The sequence below is a fragment of the Lipotes vexillifer genome, unplaced genomic scaffold, assembly GCF_000442215.2.
Source record: "Lipotes vexillifer unplaced genomic scaffold, Lipotes_vexillifer_v1.1 scaffold102, whole genome shotgun sequence".
Classification (NCBI taxonomy): Eukaryota; Metazoa; Chordata; class Mammalia; order Artiodactyla; family Lipotidae; genus Lipotes; species Lipotes vexillifer.
This window is the reverse complement of record NW_006786541.1, coordinates 913,256-929,084: the sequence shown is the minus strand read 5'-3', so window position 1 is coordinate 929,084 and position 15,829 is coordinate 913,256.

Below are 15,829 nucleotides of genomic sequence, written 5' to 3'. Positions count from 1 at the left end.
GGCCTGCTCGTCCGGAGCCTGTGCTCCACAATGGGAGAGGCCACAACGGTGAGAGGCCCACATACCGCAAAAAAAAAAAAAAAAAAACCACTGGGGAAATCAGAAAACTCCAGTTTCCACTGTCCTTGAAATTCTCCCTTTTTTACCCCACTTATATAGCTGGGAGATTCCACAGCAGCCAAAACCTACTCTCCGGGAAGGTCCTAATGTCAATCTTTTCAACCTCATGTGAATTTCTACTTCTCTGGACATTCCTTCCAAGAAGCATGGCATGATAACTATTCAGCCTCATCAGAGAAAAGAAAGGCTTTACGTCTTGGTAAAGAAAACCACATCAATAGCAAGGACCTTTCTGGTGGCCTCAGATCACACCAGATAGGTGTCCCCCTCATACAAGGGTGGCCGCAGCTGGAATGGCAGTAGAAATAGGAAGGGTCATCACCCCAGGGGACTGCAAACATTTCCAGTAGGAAACATCTCTCTTCTTTCAAACTAAATCTTACCCTAGATACTGATATTTGTGAAACAGAAATGTATCCTATTTCATTAATATAAAAAATTTCAGTGCAAATGTATAACCTTTGCTCATTATAACCCCAAAATGTATGAACAGGAGACTGTGTTGAAATTAGGACATTAGATGACAGTTACATTTTCTATCATCTGCAGTAACTTGTTGTTTGGGTTGCTCAGTATCAAGCCAACCCTGCTGCACACTGTTAATGGTCCCAGGCTTTTAACAGCTCTTCTGGCAATCTTGGAAGACCCTTTGAGAAAACTGTCCCTAAAGCTTGAAGACATAAATACCTATATAGCAAAAAAGCACCCAGAAAGCACAATCATTGCTTAAATTATCTATAACATAATATTTTCCCATCGCCACATGCTTGCAATTCACCAGTTATCCCACAAGTGAGAATTACTCTGTAATGATGCATCTGAGCTTGGCCCAGCCTTGAATCCAGCATTGACCATGGGGCTGTGCTAAGACACATGCATAGCCTTGACTTTCACACAAGACCAGTGAGGAGTGGCTGGTCAATACACAATTCCAGGTCAGTACACATCGACGAGAGATTTAAATATATGCACAGCCGAGGGGACTTCCCTGGTAGAGCAGTGGTTAAGGATCCACCTGCCAATGCAGGAGACAGGTTCAATCCCTGGTCCGGGAAGATCCCACACGCCGCAGAGCAACTAAGCCCGTGCGCCACAACTACTGAGCCTGCGCTCTAGAGTGCACGAGCTACAACTACTGAGCCTGCACACCACAGCTACTGAACCCCACGTGCCTAAAGCCCATGCTCCGCAACAAGAGAAGCCACCGCAACGGGAAGCCCGTGCACCACAGCGAAGAGTAGCCCCCCTGCTAGCAGCAACTAGAGAAAGTCTGTGCGCAGCAACAAAGACCCAACACAGCCACAAAAACAAAAACAAACAAACAAAACAAAAAAAAAAATATATATATATATATATATATATACACAGCAGAGATGTTCCAACAAGATTTTTCCAAGGCCACAGAAGAAGTTCACATGGAACACTACAAATTAATGTGCTCATACCTCCTATGGTTAAAATTACAAGAAATCTCTTTGATTGTTGTCTTTTATTACTGTTTAAAGGCACTTTCATTTTTTAATGAAATTTGACTCAGGAGTTTGCAGAGTCCCCGAAGCATCTCTGCAGGACCCCAATCCCGGCCCAAGCTGAGCCCAACACAGTTGGAGGAACCAGGCCCAGAGAAGCGCAGGGTGTTGCCCGGCTCACGCAGCCCATTAGTGGCACAACTACAATGAGAACCTGAAATTTCAGCCTCCTTGGCGGTCAGTGCTCTTAGCACGACACCAGAGTCCTGGGAGGCTCCCTGTGTCCCACAGTAAGGCCAGCAGTAGACAACAGCATGTAGCCAAGCGTGAAATCCTTTCCCACAGGGGAGAGAAAATTCTCGAAATGACCGGTGGCTTTTATGACTCAGCCTGTGCTGTGGAGTATGGAAAAAGCATGGTTTGTCTGGTTTGGTTTAGTTTTGTTTGTTTGTTTGGGTTTTTTTTTTTTGCAGTACGCGGGCCTCTCACTGTTGTGGCCTCTCCCGTTGAGGGGCTCCGGACGCGCAGGCTCAGCGGCCATGGCTCACGGGCCCAGCCGCTCCGCGGCATGTGGGATCTTCCCGGACCGGGGCACAAACCCGTGTCCCCTGCATCGGCAGGCGGACTCTCAACCACTGCGCCCCCCCGGGTTTAGCCCTGGTTTAGTTTTTGAGAAAGAGAGGGAGCGAAGCTACATGACGCCAAGGTGTGGTCGTGCTGGGTCTGCGCTGGGCCCCTCAGTAAATGTGGGGAGGGGATGCAGCCACTGTGGACTGGAGCGGAAGGTGGGGAGTTGGGGGCCGGCTTTGAGTTTGGGCCAACAGAAGGGCAAGCCCAGGAGGCCTGGGGCAGCAATCTCTCCATCTGCCAGACAGTTGCAACAGCTATTCTAAGCACTGGCCTGAGGCCAGCCTTGATTGATTTCAGCAATAAAATAACATGTTCCAAAGCTCATCTGTTTTGGACCATAAATGACAAAGAGAGCTATTACAGAACGTCACATTTGTCCCTCTGTTTGGGACACATCTCTGTATTAATACTTGTTTGGCCTCTACAAGTGATTCATGTGGGGCAGCAGAATGACTAAGTCACTGTCAGAATAATTTACTCACATCCCTCTCATCATTATTGTATGTTCTCTCCTGGAGCCAAACATTATTCATGTGTCTCTTTGACCATGTGAATATGAATATCACCGATGGGCTCTGGTTTCTCTCGGCTGAGCTGAGACATGGTAAACATGAGAATAAAATGCAAAGCGTTTCCAACGATGGTTATGAAGCCCTGTGGTTAAAGGGTCAACCTACATTTTCTAATCATGGAACAAAGGAACAATGACCAAACTTGGAATTAATAAAGAAATTCCACCTCTGTCCTCACCTCAACTATTTCAAAGGCCTTTCTAGTGCTGCCTCAGCGAAGCCAATTTTCCCTCCTACCCACAGGCACCTTCTCCCTTCCCCAGGCTCAGGAAGCAACTGGGCACCTTCCACTTTGTTCAGACTCCCCTTCCTTCAGGCAAAAAGAACAGAAACCCTCTCCAACTAGCTCAACAAAAACCAGGAACTGTGTTGGAAGGAAACTGGAGTTCTCTCAGGAAGCTGAGCTCATGAGAAGACAGGGCATACCTGGGGGAGCAAGAGTTCCTTCTCTAAAGAGGTACATTTTCAACAATTTAAGGAGACATGTTGGTAGGAGGGTCACTGAGCTTGTGTGGGAAGGTTAGAGGAAAAAGTGCGACATCAAGAAAGAGTCTGACAAGAGGTACAACCCCACCTGGCACTGCATCATGGGGAGGTAGTTACGTGACACGTGAAATCCACACTTCATCTACTTCCACCTGTGCCACGTGGCCATGCTTCTGTTCAAATTCTGGTCAAAAGCATGGACTGTGCCACACACACAGTGATCCATCCAAACACAAGGACTGCAGCCTAAATTCCAAACACCAGAGACTGAAATCTTCAGCTTTGCCTAAGAGAACAGCTCGATCCTCGAACCTTTATTGTGGTTTGGTTTTTTTTGGTTTTTTAAAAATTTATTTGGCTGCATCGGGTCTTAGCTGCGGCACATGGGATCTTCATTGAGGCATGTGGGATCTTTCGTTGTGGTGCACAGGCTTCTCTCTAGTTGTGGCATGTGGGTTTTCTCTCTCTAGTTGTGGTGCGCAGGCTCCAGGGCGTGTGGGCTCTGTAGTTTGCGGCACATGGGCTCTCTAGTTGAGATGCGCGGGCTCAGGAGTTATGGCATGTGAGCTTAGTTGCCCCATGGCACGTGGGACCTTAGTTCCCTGACCAGCGATCGAATCTGTGTCCCCTGCATTGGAAGGCGGATTCTTTACCACTGGACCACCATGGAAGTCCCTATTGTGTTGCTGTGTACAGGGCCTTCTCTGTACTAATTTGCTGTGTACTAATTTGCAATGAACAAAACAGCTTACATTTGTATTTATTTTCTATTCAATATTTTTTTGACACATGCTTTTTTCTCTTCAAAACCCATTACTTAAAAGAAAAAAAAAATCTGTTAGAGAAGTTTGTGTTAAAAAAGACCAAAAAACAACACCAACAACAAAATACTGTCTAACAACTGACATGCCAATGGTCAAACCTGTGGCTTGTAGAGAAGGTGGTCCAACACCCACCAGCACTTCAGGGCCTACCCTCAGTCAGGCCCCAAGCTCACCATCAGACACTCAGGGCCAGGCTTATTGATGTTTTAGTGCTCCCCAGGGTTAGACTGTGGCTACACTCTGGTCCCCAGAAACCTCCAAACTGCCTAGAATCCAGTTAGCTTCTCTCTTTACTTTTCTCAATTGTTTCTTAATAGCTTGCCATGTCCTGCTCATTTTGGGGGGCAATTTTATGACTTCATGTACAAGTAGTCTTGCTCTATGATTGCCCCCAAAATGGAAGACCTAAGGCTTGTATAGGATGAAAAGGAAGCTTTCCATCATTAATGCAGCACACACCAGTGCTGTTGTGGTGTGTTCCCTCATGCTTGGAGGGATACCCCATGTGTACATTTGGATTTCAGGTTTTGTTTCTTCAAAAGATGGGTGCATTTTTCCAAGACACCTACTAACAATATAAATGGAGAATGTTCATGAGTGGAGGACAGTGGAGTAGTTGCCTAGATGTCTGATGGGCGAGGGATATGGGGGTAGTTTGAAAAGAAAGGGGACGTGGGAAGAGCAAGAAATTTGGCTTAAATGGTTGCTGCCACAAGGAAGATGGCTAGTGTCTAAGCACGACTTGCCATGTGAATAGGAAAGACAGACACATCTCATTTGAACGAACACCCCTGGAGCTCCAGGTGGTTTCCTTGAGGGGTAGGGGGGTTGTTAGGTACAACCACCATGTTGCTGGAGATGGTATTTCATCTCTTGCACAAGGGAATATTCTATCGAAGTAATGGCCCTGGAAGGACAACTGGTGGCCTTGACCCGCCAGCCATGGGGCTGTCAACCTTGGACCCACCCTCTTTGTCAGGTTTTCACAGGAGTGTTTGCTCCAACCCTGCTTAGAAATGGGGCACTGCACCTGGCTTCGGCCAGCCTGTCGTTGTTAAGAAAAGTAAATGAAGAAGAAAAACAAGGAGAACAAAGAAGCCAGGGAAAAGAGAAGAGCGTAGATGAACTTCCTTTCGAGACTCCCTTTGTGACAGGCACATGCTTCCCATCGGGCACCCGAGAATCCACTACTGTCCGGACAACATGGGAGTTGGTATTACTCTGCCCTTCAGACTGGAGAGGAAAGAGAGGCTCAAGGAGTCCAATGACTTGCCCAGGGACACACAGGTGACTCGTGGCAGTGCCAGGATTCCACCCTGAGGCTCTCTGACTTTAAAGCTCGTGAACGCTCATCACTGTCCCCACTCCTGGGGATTATCTCATTTTTCTTGTCTGGCTGTCAAGGAGACCTTGCAATTCCCTCACGTCTCATTCTTTCCATTACCATCACCCTCACACGGCAACACAGATCAGGCTCTGCCAGCCCATGGTCAGCAGTCACCCCCTGCCGATGGCTGCCCCACTATTGGTCCTTTAGGCCAGCACACCACCTGCGCATCCCATCCATTCCACCCATAAGATGACCCAGGCCATCCCCACGACCTCCTGCTCCCATTCACTTTTGCTCTGGTCTCACCTCCACTGGACTCCCGATAGCCAAAGAAGACAGCTAAAGGGACAAGAAATACACAGTGAACAAAACTGTCAGCACCCCAGAAATCCGTGGGAACTAAGATGCACACCCATGGCGGGACAGCACCTACAGTGAGGAGAGGGCCTGGAGCCCAAGAAGTCTGTCTTCCCAGGTTCCTCTGCTGACTTCCTCCCCCATGGCTGGGGCCCGCTCAGCCTGTGTGGGAGAGGACCCCCTGTCTATAGAGCCTGGCCCTGGCACCCCTTAGAGGCCACAGAGCACAACCCCTATTCAGTCCAGGAAATCACTTTGCCATATCACCTGTAAGGGGTTCTTCAGCCTCGTTGATCTGATAGCTCCAGTGACAGGGAGCTTACTACCTCTTTCCACTGCCAGACAACTCTCACCATCAGAAAGACCACACCAACGTTCTCAGTCATCTGTAGTCCTGACCTTCTTACCTAGACTTATGAAAATGACTCTTCATTTTCCCATAGGTCTTCTCCTTTAGAAGCTAAGCATTCCCGGGACCTTCAGTATTCCCTCGCAGGGTGTTTTCAGGGCCCCAGGACATCCCAGTGTCTGTTCTGGGATATCCTCCAGTGTATGGAAGTCCCTTTTAACTTTCAGCACCCAAAACTGAACCCTGTGTCCAGACGTTGTTTGCCCTGCAAACGAAGGATGGAATATTTTTCATCCAAACACCATACTCCTATTTTAAAAAAATATATTATCGATTATTTTCCGGTTATTGGATACAAGTACTTCCAACAAGATTCCAAGGCTTGTATTCAGTTTTCTGGTATCCAGAACGTACTGCTGGCTCTCACAGAGCCACTCATCAATCAGTGCAAAACTTTACATTTCCATCCATGACATTCCACCTTGCTTGTTGACATCAGGCTGCTGTTCCACCTTGCTGAGATTATTTTGGGTCCTAATTCTACCATTAAACTATCATTGATCTTTATATAAACCTCAAATTTGCTAAGACATACTGTGTGCACCCGAGTCATTGATATGAACATTGAACATGACTGTTCAAGATCAAAGCTCTACAGAGTGTATTTAGAAACCCTCTTCCAGTCTGTCACTCATTCTTCAATCAATAATGCCTTAGGTTCCATCTTTCAAAAAAGTCACAGATTAACTCTCTCGTAACTCAATCAGCATTTCTTCATCTTGTCCATTTAATGCCTCCTTACAATCCAGATATACCATACGTGTTGCACACCCCCAATCTGACTGGCCAATAGTTCTTTTGAAAGGGGAAATGATCACTGGGCATGATTTACAGCGAGCCACTGCCCTGCCGTCTCTTGGTGAATTTCTACCAAGAATTCACAGAACATTCATTTAACAATTACCTAGAGAGTTTCTAGATTCCACCTTCTTTCCTTTTCTGACAATTAGGGCACTGTTTTCTTACCTTCAGTCTTTTAGTACTTTCCTGTTTTCCATAGTTCCTCAGAGATGACTGACAGGCATTCTAGTCCATTTACCCACAATTTGCCTGAATGAGGATATGAACTTATTCAAAACAGTTAGGTTTTTTTTTTTTTTCCCCCATTCCTTCCCCTATCTTGGGCTTCCATTTCCTGGTCTCCATGTCTTTCACTGTGTTGATCATTAACCTTGATACAATGGCAAAGTTAAAAAACAGCTGCATTTTCTCTTTGTCATCTGTAAACATGACATCATCTACCCCAAACAATAGGCTCATGCCTTCGTAGTTCTTCCTGCTCTGAACCCAATAAAAACAGTCATTATTCTAGTTCTTCAAGCCTAAGTTCACCCTGCACTTTATTCGTCCTGCCTCTATCTTTACAAATTTATTCATTCATTCATCCACTGGATGAACTTTTATTAAGAAATCTATATCTTGGGCTTCCCTGGTGGCGCAGTGATTGAGAGTCCGCCTGCCGATGCAGGGGATGCGGGTTCGTGCCCTGGTCCAGGAAGATCCCACATACCGCGGAGCGGCTGCGCCCGTGAGCCATGGCTGCTGAGCCTGCGCGTCCGGAGCCTGTGCTCCGCAACAGGAGAGGCCACGACAGTGCAAGGCCCGCATACCGCAAAAAAAAAAAAAAAAAGAAAGAAATCTATATCTTGCCCCCAAGTAAGATAGTTAAAGTAATTACATCCTAGTGACACATTCTCCTTTTGCCAAATTTTGGTATTTGCATTATTTGCTTCTACACACTTTCTCAGCACCCAGAATATCACATGTCACTCCTATGGATATAATTAGGGGGAAAAAAGGTTGCTGGAGAAAAAAAGAAGTATAGTCCATATGGCAGGGCAGGAGCAAAGGTATTTACAATGCCTCCTGGGGAGAGATTAAGAATGACAAGGAAAGTAAACCCTAGCATTTAAACGACATTCCCCCATTCATGAGAAGGAAGAGAGTTAAAGCAGGCATTTAAGTGGATTTCTTCTGGTGGATGACAAGAATCACCAGTTTCAAGTCATAAAATCAGACGAGAAAAACAAAATACCTCTAGGCCTGCATGTAAAGTAAATGCATACACAAGCTTCTCACTGAAACTGCAATAGAGGTAGATTCTGAAACATTTCTAAGGAATTATTACTTAATATGTGCAAAAATATTACCGATGGTTTAGTAATAATATTAGTTCTGGTTATTTTGGTTAGTTAACCATAAAAATTAAGATAAGGGTGTCATAAAGATCTGTGACCTCAGTGTCTCCAATTCTACGTTTCACTTAAGGCCTTAAGTTATTTAACAGCAAAATTGTCCCATCCTATCCCATCCCAGGGGCTTCAGGCCCTAGTCCTTGGGTGTAAGGAGTCACTGATGCATCGAAGCCATGTGGGCACGGGAGTTGGAGGAAACGATGAGAGCCCAGTGAGTGAAAAAGCTTCTTGGGGCAGCAGCATTCAAAATGTACCTTCACGGGTGAGCGGGAGATGAAGGGGTGATCTGGGCAGAGGCCCTGGCCGGTGCTAAGGCATGTAGGGTAACCCACATGGCACGGAAACGCCAAGAGCTGACCCAGGGAAGGAGCAGCCCGAGGGAAGGCCAGGCAGTGAAACTGGCCCATCTCTAAAGCCCCTCAAATGTCCCAGAAGGGAGCCTAGAATTTCTCCTGAAAGGAGAGGGGAACTAACTTGACTTGTGAGCCTTCTGGGTAGTATGTCTTGAGCTGACTTGTGATTTCAAAAGACAAGGCAGGAGACAGTTTGCAACATGAGTTCTCTGGGGAGCAGCTCTGGGAGGCTCCATGTTCTGCTTTGCTTCTGTTATACGTTTTTTGTATATAATCTTTAAGATAACGTCAGCAGTCTTGTTAGGCTAGGCCATAAAACGGGAATTTATTCAGTTCTGTCTCTGAAAAGCTGTGAATCACTCTTTCTGGCTGCAGTTTCTCTATCTGTTAAATCAGGCCACAATACCTCCCCAGCTACCTCCTAGCCGAGAAGAGCTATCTTATTTTGACATCTTACTGTGTGCAGGCAGGGTGCACAGACAGTATCTCATTTAACCCTCATATCAACCTTATCAGGGATGAACAATTAATATCCCCACTCTACAGATAAGGAAACTGAGGCTCAGGAAGGGCATGTGACATCCCTTAGGTCTTACAGGTGTAAGTGGCATAAGCGGGACATTCCTTTGCTGAATTTCCCAGTAAGTTGAGGGGTGATGGTTGTGAGGCTCCCCACCCCCACTGGATTCTAGGTGTTACTATGGTTGTAGGAAGCAGTGGGAAGACCCTTTCATTCTCCCCAAAAAGCTTTCACCTTCTGCACAGTGTGCCACCTTTCTGTCTCCTGTCAAGCCGGTGCTGTCAGTTTGTGTTTAGAATACGGGGTTAATGATTTTAACCATAGCCCCACACCAGGCCTCTCCAGAATTCAACAGTTTGGGAAACGTAATTCAGCCCTCACCTCCAGCAATACTGTGACCCCATTTGTCTTTTTTCCACTTACTCATCACACCAGTGATTCAGAAACGTGCTGTTCTTATGGTAATTCATGCTTGTGCTGTCGTGTACAGGCGTTGGCCGTGACTTCCTGTTAGTACACGGCTTTTATTTTTGCCTGAACTGGGATTAAATGACTTTGCTTATAGCAAAAGTGGAACCAAAAGTCCCTGGAAACCCTGGGGCAGAACTGGTCCGATGGTTTTGAATTTATGAGGTTTTCCTTTGATGGAAAATAAGGTAACGTAATAATACAATTAAGAGGTGGCTGCAGCGTGATGGGAAGAATATAAAAGTTGAAGTCAGGAGACCAAGTCTCCTCCCCTCTTTCTACTGAATGTGAAGTTGTTTTTGTTAATTAAGAAACAGTCACACTATATGTGTAACTGAATCTCTTTGCTGTACACCTGAAACGAACACAAAATCGTAAATCAACTATACTCCAATAAAATTTTTAAAAATAAATAGATAAAATAAAATGTAAAAAAAATCAGATATAGTTCACACACCATGAAATTCACCCTTTATGGATGGTTTTTAATACATCCAACCAACAGCCCTCTCCAATTCCAGACCATTTTCTCATCCCCAAAAGTAACTGCACACCCATTAGTCGTCACTCCCCATGCCCTTTACCGTGTGCCGACACCACCTAGACTTGCTCGCACCTCTCACCTTCTCTCTCTGGCCCTCTGCCCCCGAATCCCCCCCGTCATCACCAGCCAGGTCACCAGGGACGAAGTCCCTCTGGCTGAGCACAGGGCCAGGATCATTGTCATTTCACTAACCGTAAGGATGGCTCTGCTGTCCAGCACAATGTCATCCCTGACGGCAGAGAACCTCCACCACCTTGCTACAACTGGTATCCAGGTGAACAGATAGAGAAGCAGTCAGAGCGGGATGGGAAGCCCAGAGCATGAGCTGGCCCTGACTACTGGCATGGTTCTCTGCCACCCAACCACACCCAAGAGATGGACTCTCCAGCATCCGTCAAGTCAGCCTCAGGGAATATGAACACGGCAGTGCCCCTTGCCTAGGGCAGAAGTATCATTCGCGGGACTCACCCACATTTCCTGCCTCCTGTGTGGCTCCTATTGAAGGGAACACTTATTCCCCAGCCCAAGTTTTCATCCATAGAAGGAAATTCATGCTCTAGGCCAGAGAAGGTGCAATGTGCAAGAGACACCTCTGTCTGACCCCCGCTTCTCTCCTCCCCAGGGGAGGAGAGACTCAGCACCACCTTTTTAAAAAATGTGTATATGATATGATATGATGTGATGTGGTGTGATGTGATATGGTGTAATATAATATATGTAGTATATACTTATGTCTTTGTTTTTGTCTGTTCCTCCACTAGAACATAGTATCCAAGAGAGCGGAGAGTTGGTCTCACCTCCAGTGCCTAGAACTGTGCCTAAACAAATTAGATGCTGTATGAATGTGTTGAATAAACACAGGAGAGAGAGTCAGGAAAATAGAAAAGTGGCATGAGGTCAAAGGCCAAAATGGAACACAGAGGAGTTTGTCACTAATATGAGAAGCTCTGAATACCGAGACTCATATTTCTTTAAAAATTATATTTTTATCACGTTTTAAGATGTTCTACTTCAGGACACTTAGCACAATAGGACCATCGTTTGGTGAGCCCAGCCCTGCAGCCAGAGTTGGCTGCTTCAGCCTCCTGGCTGCTCTTCTGTTCTCAGGACTCAGCCCTCAGCCCCGCCCACCCAGGCTCAGCTGGATGAAAGGGGCCTCAGAGACCCCCCCCCCTCTCTGGCAGCTGGGCCAACGTGCGGGCTCAGAGCAGGCATCCTGGCTTTTCTTCCCGGGCACTACTGGTTCTCTCTAATAGGAACTGCCAGCCAGTCGTTCCCCACAGGGCAGCCCTCTATACAAGGTACTGAAGGCCCACCAGAAACGCAGTGATGCGGAGAACACTATAGTTACTGCAGCATTGTACTGTATGTCGTTATAAACTGCTTGATGTAGGATGTAGAGCCCCAAGAGGTGTGCTTTGGTAACAACAGGCAGTAAATACCTCGGCTGCCTTAGAGTTTTGCTTTGCTGAGAGGGGTCTACAAATTTGGATACACATCTGAGTTGCCCAGACCAGAGAGGAAAGGCTCTTGGTGGTGACAGACCTGCCTCATTGCTCTTCCCCGAGGCAGGCTGTTCCTCCAAATTAAGTGTTCAACAACATTTGAAGGGACTCTAGACTGTTATTCTGCCCATGGTATCCATGCACCTCTGTCCACTCCTGCCCCCTCCCTCATACTGCACCCCGAAATGCGCCATTCCTCCTAATCTATCTTAACTTCCAATCTTACCCCCAACCCCATGGTGGTCTCAAGCATTAAGAGCTACCACTGGGTAAAACTGACACTTGTCTTAGCTAAATTTCCTCTGAAAGAGTCCAATCTACATCTGATACTAGCCAAGGGCATCCCAGGCTCAGCCTCAAATTTCATGTCAATGGCTCCTAATGGAGTGATTGCACATTTCACACCAAGTCTTTGACCCAGAGGAACCTTTATCTCTTGGCATCTGCAGCAACCTAAATCCAAATGTAAAAGGAGAAAGTAAAGGCCACGTGGAAGCTAGGTCAGCATCCCTCAGTGGTGTTGATTCAGCATAGGATTTGGGTCAATGATATTTTGCCATGGTCCACATTAGGGTAGAGCCTTTCATTAGCCATGAAGCTCTAGGCAAGCTTGATTTTCTCAACCTCTCTAAATGAATGCATTTCCCCTTACCCCTGGTAAAGAGAATGGAAAACCACTTTGAGAAGTCAGTCCAACAATTTTAGCCTTAACAGGCTGGGTAACCTACTTGGCCCTAGGTTTCATTGTCCACCAGCTGACCAAGGGCATCTGGATGGCTGGCCTGCAACCACCATGAGTTTGTTTATAGACCAGGATTTTCAGGATAGAGGCTCCTTATCTTCTTCCCTTACCTAAACAGCAGAATAATAACCAGAGAGTGTTTAACAGTGAAAGAATGAGGGTAAGCAAATTTGATTTTAAGACCATGAGGTCAAACAGGGTAAAGTATCAGTTTGGTCTTGCAGGTTTGAGCCTACAGGGTTCACATAGGTTTGAGCCTACAGAGTTCAAACCTATGTGAACCCTTACACCATGCTGTGTCAGACTGTGAACTCCTTGACATCAGCCCTACAGACACGCAAGGAGAGTCAGTTAGACTAGGATGTGTATTTGCCCCTCAGGCAAATATGCAAAAAAATCTGCTCTTGAAGATGTGAGTATGGCAAACATTGCTTTGTGATATTAGTCTTACAGCAGGCGGCAGCATTCACTATGGCCTCTCCTTAACAAAACCACGCGGACTATTACAAGTAACTTTTAAGAAGTAAATTCAAGTCCACAAATATTTCGTCACCTAAAAATGTAACTTCCGTCTTGCCAGTAACAATGTTGCTAACATCTTCCAGGATCTCTTGGTTATGAGGTTATTTTTTCCTTGAAGTTTCAGGTCAAACAGTCTTCCTGATTCCCATTACCCTGAGTGGAACTGACCACTTTGTTCGGCATGGTACCCTGTACATGCCTTTACTGAAATGAACATTTCTGATGTACCCAGTTTTGTCCATATCTCTCTTGGAATTCTTTCTCTTTCTCTCTGTCCAGGATAGAGAGGAACCTCCTTCTCCATGCAATCTCATTTCTACCAAATATATGTTTGTTGAATTAGTAAACAAAGTTTCTTGGAATGGTGCAGAATGTATGGTTTCTGCAGTCACCTTAATTTTTTCCATTATCCAAAATGCAACCAACGATGAAGTTTGAAAAGAGTTCAAGTATAGAAAATAATAACTTCCCATTTCCCATTTCCTTCAGCCCCCAAATTTTCTTCCAACTGCCCTTTTCCTTCAAAGAGGCTTTTTAGATCCTTTTAAGATGTTGTATTATATAAAGCAGTAAATTATACAGTGATGGCTATAGTGAACAACACAAGAAGAGGCTCTATTTTTGTCCAGGCTCTGACACTAAGCACCTGGGTCACACTAGGAAGGTCACTTCCTCACCTGTTGAGTACAACTAGGGGTGGCAAATGGGTTTCATTTTAAGGGTCAACTCTAATCAGTTGGTAGCGATCACATAAAATATCATGTTGGAGGATTCTGAACTCCTAATTGAGTTCCACAGGAAAGAATTTCAGGATTGATTAGTGATATCTGCCGTGTGTTGCCGGTGGAAAATAGGCTAGATATTTACCATTCTCATATAAATGATCCCAAACATCTCTTCTCTCAAGCTCTAAACTTCTGCTTTATTTTTTAGTAATTCATAGACTACCCAGCATCTTTTAACATTAATAATACACGTTACATACAGCCAGGATGCATTCAGTGTTTACTGGATCCTGGTACTGTGCAAGGCACTTTGTCTAGATTATGTCATTTTATTCCCACAACAATGTGACGGGACCCATGCTATTATTATTCACATTATGCAGGATGAGGAAACTGAGATCCAAAGAAGTTCAGTGGCTTGCAAGATCCCAGGGCTATAATAGTGAAATCAGGATTCACACTCTGAGAGCCTCTCTCCAGAAACTGTGTTCTTAATCACTAAGTCAAGGGGGCCTTTCCACTTTAGCTTCTTTCTCAACAAAAGACTAAGATAAAGTCTGCAAAAAGAAAAAAATAAGCCCGTTCAGAGATTAGGAAACTGCTTGTATTCTACTGAGAGGCAATGACTTGCAACCTTAAGTAACACAAGGCTGTACAAATATTGACTGTTCCTGAATCCCTGATATTACAGGCCAGCTGTTTGAAAAAGTATGAGTCCCTGGGAAAATTCAGACACATAATTATTTTGCAGTAGTACTAGTGAGTGAAAGAAGTGGTGATATTTTAGGTAAAATGAAACAGGAAATCATTCCTTATCTCCCTTTTACATATGGAGAGAAGGGTTAAGAACTTCACTTGGCGCCTTGACGCTATTAGGCAACTCTTACAGCAACTTCCTTGACACACCAGCCTCAGCCCCTCTCTGTTCCACACTCCCTGACACTCAGCAGATGATCCCCGCTGTAATTTGCTCACTTTGTTCCTAGTCCTTTAGGCCAAGTAGACTCACCCATGCATTACGACCCTGTCAGTCAGTCCAACAAGGCAAGCCTCACCTGCTAGCATTTTCTCTCGGCTCAGCTCAGAAGAGGCTTCACACCATTTAGCACAATGAATTACCAGAGATGGCTATAAAGGACCAGTTTCCCCAAATTCAACTGACCAATAGGTGGGACAGGGGACCCGGTCACATTTCCTTTCATGGAAACCTGAGAAGCACCCTCTCCCAACCAGCCAAGGTTAGAAAAAGCCATTCCCACTGGTGCCCAGCGTGTAAAAGGAGGTGCATATTGCTTCCCACAGAAAGATGCCATCTTTTGTTGTATTTTGTATGTCAGTTTTCTTCTATCTTTATTCATCAATACCGCATTCACTCCTCTCTACCCAAGACTAAACTTTGTGTCCGCTATGCGCTAGACCTCATCCTTTAAAAGAACTTACCTCTCTCCTGAATTGGGGTTTTTTAATTAATTTCCAATTATTCATTAACTACACTAATGGATTCTCCATTTAAGAAATTAAGAGGAGGCTTCCGGGAAGATGGCGGAAGAGTACGACGCGGAGATCACCTTCCTCCCCACAGATACACCAGAAATACATCTACACGTGGAACAACTCCTACAGGACACCTACTGAACGCTGGCAGAAGACCTCAGACCTCCCAAAAGGCAAGAAACCCCCCCACGTACCTGGGTAGGGCAAAAGAAAAAATAAACAGAGACAAAAGGATAGGGACGGGACTTGCACCAGTGGGAGGGAGCCGTGAAGGAGGAAAGGTTTCCAGACACGAGGAAGCCCCTTCGCGGGCGGAGACTGCGGGTGGCGGAGAGTGAAAGCTTCGGAGCCGCGGAGGCGAGCGCAGCAACAGGGGAGCGGGGGGCAAAGCGGAGAGATTCCCGCACAGAGGATCGGGGCCGACCGGCACTCACGAGCCCGAGAGGCTTGTCTGCTCCCCCGCCGGGGCGGGCGGGGCCTGGAGTTGAGGCTCGGGCTGTCGGAGCGCCGGGAGAGGACTGGGGTTGGCGGCGTGAACACAGCCTGCAGGGGGTTAGTGCGCCA